Here is a 6,842-nt window from a genome sequence, read left to right on the forward strand (position 1 = left end):
ACCCGCGGACCCTGCCAAACCTTGGCATCCTGGCTAGCCAAATCCCAGCACATAGCTGCATTTCCCGGTGGGAGCAGATCCGCCGCTAATCCCGGCTCTTTGGCCAATAAACCCAGCCCTTACGACTGTACATCCAGCAAACGATATGCTGCCTTATCTAAAGAGAATTCAGAATAAGACTACTCCAAACCAGCCGCACGTTAAAGGCGCCATCTGTTGGCAGCCAGGACCAACATGAAAGAAATAAAGAGTTCCTCTGGTAATTGGAGTAAGAAATAGATGGGAAGAGATTGAAGGAGATAAGAAGAGGTAGGCTAGCCATACTGTACCGTACCCACGTGGGAAAAGTAAAACATTAGACAACACGAGGTCTGGTCACTCAGTCATCTTGAATTTAATAATAATTCCTTTGTTCCCTGCAAAAGGTAAAATACCTGGGGCAAAACCCTTCCCCCAAACTACGTCAGTGTAACAGTCCAATCAGTAACTTCCTTCTTGCTCAATGGGGGTGGAGCTTCTGAATGTAGCCAGTTCCGTTCAACAGTGGGCAGCACTGCGTTACTGTCCGGGCTTTGGGGAGGGAGTCTGCACATTATATTTTCTGCTAGAAGCCTAGAGTCATTCTCTTTTCCAAAGAGGCTTAGTTCCCTTTCATCGAAAATGTACTAGAAACTATAACCCTAGGGGCTGGTGAGATGGCTCAGCAGGTAAGAGCACTGACTGTTCTTCCAAAGGTCATGAGTTCAAATCCCAGCAGCCACATGATGGCTCACAACCACCTGTAATGAGATCTGATGCCCTCTTCTGGTGTGTCTGAAGACAGCAACAATGTGCTTATTTATAATAATAAATAAATCTTTGGGCCTGAGCAAGTGAGGCCCACTGGAGCGAGTGGGGCTGACCGAAGTGAGCAGAGGTCCTAAATTCAATTCCCAACAACCACATGAAGGCTCACAACCATCTGTACAGCTATAGTGTATTCATATACATAAAATAAATAAACAAATCTTTTTTTTTTTTTCGAGACAGGGTTTCTCTGTATAGCCCTGGCTGTCCTGGAACTCACTCTGTAAACCAGGCTGGCCTTGAACTCAGAAATCTGCCTGCCTCTGCCTCCCAAGTGCTGGGATTAAAGGTGTGCGCCACCAACACCCAACTAATAAATCTTAAAAGAAAAGTTAAAAAAAATCTATAACTAGATAATTGTGCTCCTTATTACTATTACTAAGGTGTGTTTTCTGTAGGTATTGGGGTTTCTTGCTGTATGTATGTATGTATGTATGTATGTATTGAAACAGAGACTCACAATGTAGTTCTAGATGAGCTTGAATTCTCTATTTAGACCAGGCTGGCCTCTGGAGTGCTGGTGTAGTAAACTTGGCTCAACCCAAAGAACACAGATTGACAATAGATTGTTGCAATAACGAGGTTTATTGATCCATGTACGTGGGGTTGCCCACCCTCACGGGGGGGGGGGGGTGCGGGTTAACCTCGAACACAGAAAGCACACATCTTTTATACTTTACAGAGGGCAGATTTCTGCAACAGGGGTAGCTGGCTTACTCTGGTTGATGGAACACAGGACAAAGGATCTCATCAGGCATTGGTTGGCTTGCTCAGGGGGCTTGGCCAACTTTCCTATCCAGCTCTGCACTTGGCCTTGAAAGTCCCTGCGAAGGGACTGTGTAAGTGGTGGTGGTGGGGATCGTCATCAGCAAGGTCAGGGTGACAGTTTGTGGTCTTTTTAGAAATTCACCAGAGGGAGGGGTTAGAGGGTTCTTCTGAGAATTGCTAATCTTGTTTTCATGGACCTTAATGTCAGTGCGATCACCAGTTATTTTTGTTTTGTCTTTACTTAGTTTAGTCAGAATGGCCTGGTCATTCTGTCTCAACATTCTGACCACCAGAACTTTGTTTTTACAGCATGTCCTTGGGCATCCCTGGAACACAACTTCTCAGTGTCTGAAGCTGCTGCTTGCTACTGTAAAACTTTGTTTCCACATTGCGTGCTGCTTACAAGAGCAGCAAATGGAATATGGCTCTCTTATTTTACTTTATTTCTACATCTCCAGAACTCTGTTTTTCACTTTATTACTTCACTGGGATTAAAAGTATATGCCACCATGACTGCGCGTTTATTTGATTTTGTGATGGGGATTGAATCTATAACCTTATGTATACTCTCTAGGCAAACATTCTATCACTGAGCTATCTATCCCCCGACTTTCCCATAGCACTTTATTTGGTTATTTTCATTTTTAAAAAAGATTTATTTATTTTATTTTATGTGTATGAGTACACTGTAGCTGTACAGATGGTTGTGAGCCATCATGTAGCTGCTGAGAACTGAACTCAGGATGGCCCTGCTTGCTCTGGCTCCACTCTCTCAGACATAATACACTGTAGCTGTCTTCAGATGCACCAGAAGAGGGCATCAGATCTCATCACGGGTGGTTGTGAGCCACCATGGGGTTGCTGGGATCCAAACTCAGGACCTTCAGAAGAGCAGTCGGTGCTCTTACCCACTGAACCATCTCACCAGCCCCCGGTTATTTTCATTTTTATGCAAGGTACAGAGTGTGGAGCAGCTTCATCAATCACTTTGAATCTTCATTTTTGAGAAGGGGTCTGTCACTGAACCTCCAGTCTACCAATAAGCTGGATGGACTGGCAGCAATTTGAAGGGATCCTCCTGTCTCTGCCTTCCAAGCACTGGGATTATAGGCCTGTGTAAAAGTATCTTTTATTCTCCTGTAAAAATTGTTGTCTCCAAGGCCTAGTGCCTCTATCTCCTAACCAAGGCCTAGCCCCGGAAGCTGCTAGTCTCCGTACAGTCTAACCTTGGCCTAGAATGCTTTGCAGCCTCTGAGGTTTACCGATGAATAAACTCACCCCTTCCTAGTTCTTTCTGATCTCTGGCTGGCTCATCAACCCAGCTGTGCTGGCTCAAAACTCCTTTCTAAGATGACTGATTCAATCTGACTCCTCTTAGCCTCTGACCTTTTACTCTGCTTGGCCTCAAACTAACTATTTGCTATAATCTTCTGGCTCCTTCTCATTTTCTGCCTCATTCTGTCTCCACCTGTGTCTAGCTTGTTCTCTTTTTGCAACCTGTCTATCATTGTCTAGTAAACCTGCCTCTTTCCTCTCTTCTTTTTTTTTCTGTACTGCTCCCTCAAGTAGCTTCCTTTTATTCTCTTTTCTTGTGAGAGTTGAGCATACCCAATTCAGTTGAAATTTTTCTCTGATTCATCACTTTATCTGCCACTCAATTAGACATCACAAACATGGGTGCTTCCTCCCAACTAACTGTAGCTTTATTATTTGGGATTAAATGTGTGTATTAAGGGCATGTTGGTATTGCAGCCAGAGAGATTAAACGTGTATGCTATGGGCTGAGTCACACCTCAACTAGAAATAGGTATTTTCAGTAAATAACACAGTGTGATCAAGTATCTTGCAAGAGGCCTGCACAATTGTGGCCAGCTTTTTATGTAGGTGCTAGAGATATGAACCTAGTGTTTCTTCTTCTCCCCTAGGAGGAGAGTTGAGACAGAGTCTCTCTGTAACCCTTGGCTGACCTGAAACTCACTTTGTAGACCAGGCTTTCCTGAGACTCCAAGAGACCAGCCTACTTCTGCCTCCCAAGTGCTGGGATTAAAGGTGTGCATCACCACACCCAGCCTGACTTTAGCTCTTACTTGTTCAGCAGACCTTTATGGACTGAGTCGTCCCCTACCCTTCCTGCAGTATTTTAAAACAGCAAACCTCTAGTATTATGTCACTTATACCTTCAGACCTTCTGTGCTTCCCAGAAAACAACATTTCCTGTGTCACCAAAACGTCAAAATTCTTGGTTTAATTTCCTCTGGCTTTCATAAGAAGTTACTACAAATGTGTCAGCCGTGGAGGTCAGATGACAACTTTATGAAGTTTCTTCTCTTTCCACCATGTGAGTCTGGAGGATTAAACTTAGATCTTCAAGACTGGTGCCAAGCACCTTTATCTGCTGAGTCATCTAGCTGACCTCTTACATCTTAGCACCTAAAACATTTCTCTCCTTTAAAAATAAAAGTGTGTGTGTGTGCGTGTGTGTAGGGAGGGTGCAGATGGTTATGTCCACCAAGTGACTGCAGGTACCCTCAGCCATCAGAGGGTGTGTTAGATCCCTTGGAGTTGGAGTTACAGCAGTTGTGTGGAAGAGCAGTGTGCTCTTAACCACAGAGCTTTTTCGTCAGCTCCAGCGCTCCCAGTTTGTCTAAGAAAGTTCATTTTTACTGTATATTCTGAATTTATCTGATTCTATAGCATTACTCAATTGTTTTCCTCTCTATCCTGTATACTAAAATTAGAGCCAATGCTTGATTAGATTCAGCTTTTAAATTCTGTTAAAATTTAACGTTTTGTAAAATAAGTCATACTTTATAAATACCACTATGTAACCCAAATCTCATCAGAGGACAAAGTAGGTAATTACCCTAGATTTCCTGATCTAAAGCTGATAAGTAATCCTTTCATAGTTCAACATCCATCAATGATGATTGCCTAAGTATTTTGCTATGGTTCAAATTGTTTTCATCAGGCTAGTTTTTCTCTGTGTAGTCCTAGCTGTCCTGAACTCACTGCCCTCATATTCGGGGACCCACTTGCCTCAGCCTACCGAATGGTGGGGTTAAAGGAGAGCAGAACCGGTGCTCAGGCCTCATCAGGTTAGTTTTATCGTTATCATAACTTGTTTGAGAAAGATCCTTTTGCCATCCAGCTGTCTTTATAGTTCTCTAAATTCAATAGATTCAGTGACATCTGAAACAAGGCGGATCTATTCTGTATGGAGAGATAATGAAAGGACTCACACTTAGGTAAAGTTTTCACTCGAAGCCCATAAAGCTGGTAGTTGTAGTTATGTCTTGTTTTGTCTTGTCCCGTTCCGTGGTTGGATTTAGGGAAAGGTGAGTGGGAGAGAGTTAAAGTGCCTTGAGCCATCTCTTCTTACCGGTCTCAAACTCATGGAATTTTAGTGGGAATTCTTTAATAGAGTCTGGGCGCGGCATGGTCAGAGTCCCATGGTGGTTAGGTGGAATGAATCCTGGATTTCCAGAATGGAGCCTTTACTTGCAGGAACTACAGTTCCCAGAATTCCGCTCGCAGAGTTCCACCGTGTCGACAAGTTTGCGCGTGCGCAAATTCCTTGCACTCCCCCCCTTTAAGGTCCCCCCTCCCCCCTCCCATTCTTTAGGCAGCCGCAGAGCTCAGATTCGGCGCGCTAGCCTCGGGCCCTCCCCCTCCCATCCCTTTCTGGCCTTAGGTCTGTCCGCTGGGGGCGCGCTCTGTGCGGGGCAGAAAGCGGCAGAGCGTGGGTCGCGTGGTGGAGCTTGGTTGCTAGGGACACCCGAGGTCGCCCGCTCGCCCAGCAGGCGCCGCGAAGAAGCGGCGCGGAGCCGGCGTCCAGGCGTGGTGAAACAGGGTACCCTAGGTGAGTGTGGCCGTTCCCGCGTGCCTCGGCCCCAGCCCTTGGCACGGGCCCCCAACCCCGCTTCCGGTTCGCCACCTCGCCTTTCTCCGGTGAGGCCGAGGCCGCGGCCTCCTCCCGGGCCCTGTCGCGAGTCCTCCTCGGCAGCCTCCACGCGGGGAGAACTTCGTTGGCTTCTCCTCGGGCGGTCCGAGCCCTACAGCCTACTCGGTCCTGGTTTCAGCATGTCCTCTTTCCCGCCGCGCTGCGGTTTAAATTCTGGCTTGGGTTGAAATCCAGGCTCTTTTCAAGGCCTGCTTTTCCCCGACCCCACTCTGAGTTATCCATACACTTTCCTACATTCCAGAGTCTATCAGAAGCTGAGATCCTAATTTAACTCATGTATCCAGCCATATTTTCATTTAATCATTTAAACATCGACAAGTAGGTAACGAGCGAAGCCACTATGTAAGGTTCCTTAGGGAGGGTGAGCAAGACAAACATGTTTTCGAGAGTTTACAGAACGAGAGATTTTTAATCAAGAAAACATTTGCCATACTGTTGTATGTGCTATGATAGAAGTGAAGCGCTTAACCAAGATTTGTTTGGAAAAATACGTCACCCCATTTCTAGTCTTTACATTTCAGTTCTGAATCTTGGAAATGTTTTAATCAGCATTTGAAACCCTTCCTTTATGGAATCATTTTGGATATTCCAAATCTCAATTTCAGCGCCTGTTGATTTGGCCAATCAGCAATAATCTGGAGAAACCTTTGAGAGAAGGTACCGTTGGATCCTATGCTTTGAGTTGTTGCAATTCTGAGATTATTTGCCTAAAAACTATTACCTTTGTTGTCGGGAATGTTACTAGCTACTTAGTCATTGGACTCTAAGCCTGGCGGTGAAAGTTATCAAATGTTCTCTGGGAGTGAAGAAGTAGGAAGATATTCAAGTTACAAAGTAGCTTTAGAAAAGATACAGTGTGGCCTGAAAAGAGGGCCGAGCTCAGTTGTGTTTGTTGGGAGCCATTCTGTGAGCTGGATTTATTAGGGCCCAAGACTTCACTTAAAGTTTAAATGAATCTATTTCCTGACTTGTAGTTTCCAAGTGACTTTTGTTGTTTGTTGTTGTTGTTGTTGAGACAGGGTTTCTCTATGTAGCCCTGGCTGTCATGGAACCTATTCTGTAGATCTTGAACTCAGAGATCCGCCTGCCCTGCCCTTTTTATCTTTCTAAAGTACTAGGGATTGAACCTTTTGAGTTATACATACTAGACAATCACTACCATCAAATTATAGTCTCAGGCCTGGAAGGTTTTTGTGGGACCACAGGGTTTTAAAACGTATTTTAAGTAAAACTTGAGCAAAAGTATTTAGGTAAGTTTCTCTCTCTC

At 44.9% G+C, this 6,842-nt stretch overlaps 1 protein-coding gene across 13 annotated transcripts in view; it reads left to right on the forward strand.

Annotated features, from left to right (window-relative positions):
* The first annotated feature begins 5,221 nt into the window (after positions 1-5,221).
* The window catches only part of Ttll4 (tubulin tyrosine ligase like 4), a 36,881-nt gene continuing 35,260 nt past the window's right edge, over positions 5,222-6,842 (forward strand). For 6 of the 13 annotated variants that reach the window (XR_004117934.1, XM_031367980.1, XM_031367983.1 and 3 more), the window contains exon 1: positions 5,223-5,473. The gene's annotated coding sequence lies outside the window, so the exon portion shown is untranslated. Of the gene's footprint in view, positions 5,474-5,540; positions 6,233-6,842 lie in introns of those variants that run through there. The other 7 variants (XM_031367987.1, XM_031367986.1, XM_031367988.1 and 4 more) reach the window with 3 other exon arrangements.

The sequence above is a fragment of the Mastomys coucha genome, unplaced genomic scaffold (assembly GCF_008632895.1).
Source record: "Mastomys coucha isolate ucsf_1 unplaced genomic scaffold, UCSF_Mcou_1 pScaffold14, whole genome shotgun sequence".
NCBI classification, from domain to species: Eukaryota; Metazoa; Chordata; class Mammalia; order Rodentia; family Muridae; genus Mastomys; species Mastomys coucha.